This window comes from Mirounga leonina, unplaced genomic scaffold (assembly GCF_011800145.1).
Source record: "Mirounga leonina isolate KUSES-001 unplaced genomic scaffold, KU_Mleo_1.0 Mir_115, whole genome shotgun sequence".
NCBI classification, from domain to species: Eukaryota; Metazoa; Chordata; class Mammalia; order Carnivora; family Phocidae; genus Mirounga; species Mirounga leonina.
Window position 1 is genome coordinate 83194402 of NW_023270268.1, and position 745 is coordinate 83195146.

Consider the following 745-nt stretch of genomic DNA (forward strand, 5'->3'; position numbering starts at 1 on the left):
AGAGGAACATGGGAGCATGTCAGAGGGAAGAAGGGCTGGGAACAGAATGCGCCCCACCCCGCCCTCCACGGCACCCAGGCCAGTAGGGGCAGGATGGTATACTCACCAGGGGCTGAGGGAAGGGGGCACACCTTTGGAGGAGACCCACAGCCAGGCTAGGGGAACAGCCCCATCTGCACTCTGAATGGTTTCTTAAGGCACTGACACCTCTAGAGAGAGACCTTGTCTGTTTGTCAGTGTCATAGTGAGCCAGAGAAATTGGGCATTCAATGGATCCGGGTTTGAATTCTGGCTCTTCAACTAACTAACCAGTCCTTACACAAATTATTTAATCTCTACAAGTCTTTGCCTCCCCATCTGTGGAATAGGTGTGGTAGAGGGCCGACCTTTGTGTGTGTGTGTGTTCGTGCATGCATGCACACATGAGCCCACACACACACGTGTGAAATAAAACTTCAGATAGGAGCAGGCTGGCAGAACTCTGGGCATATGTGGGCATGTGTGGAGGGGAGATTTGCATTAAGAACTCTAGGGACCGGGGCGCCTGGGTGGCTCAGTTGGTTAAGCGACTGCCTTCGGCTCGGGTCATGATCCTGGAGTCGTGGGATCGAGTCCCACATCGGGCTCCTGGCTCGGCGGGGAGCCTGCTTCTCCCTCTGACCCTATACCCTCTCATGCTGTTTCTCTCTCTCTCTCTCAAAGAAAGAAAGAAAGAAAGAAAGAAAGAAAGAAAGAAAGAAAGAAA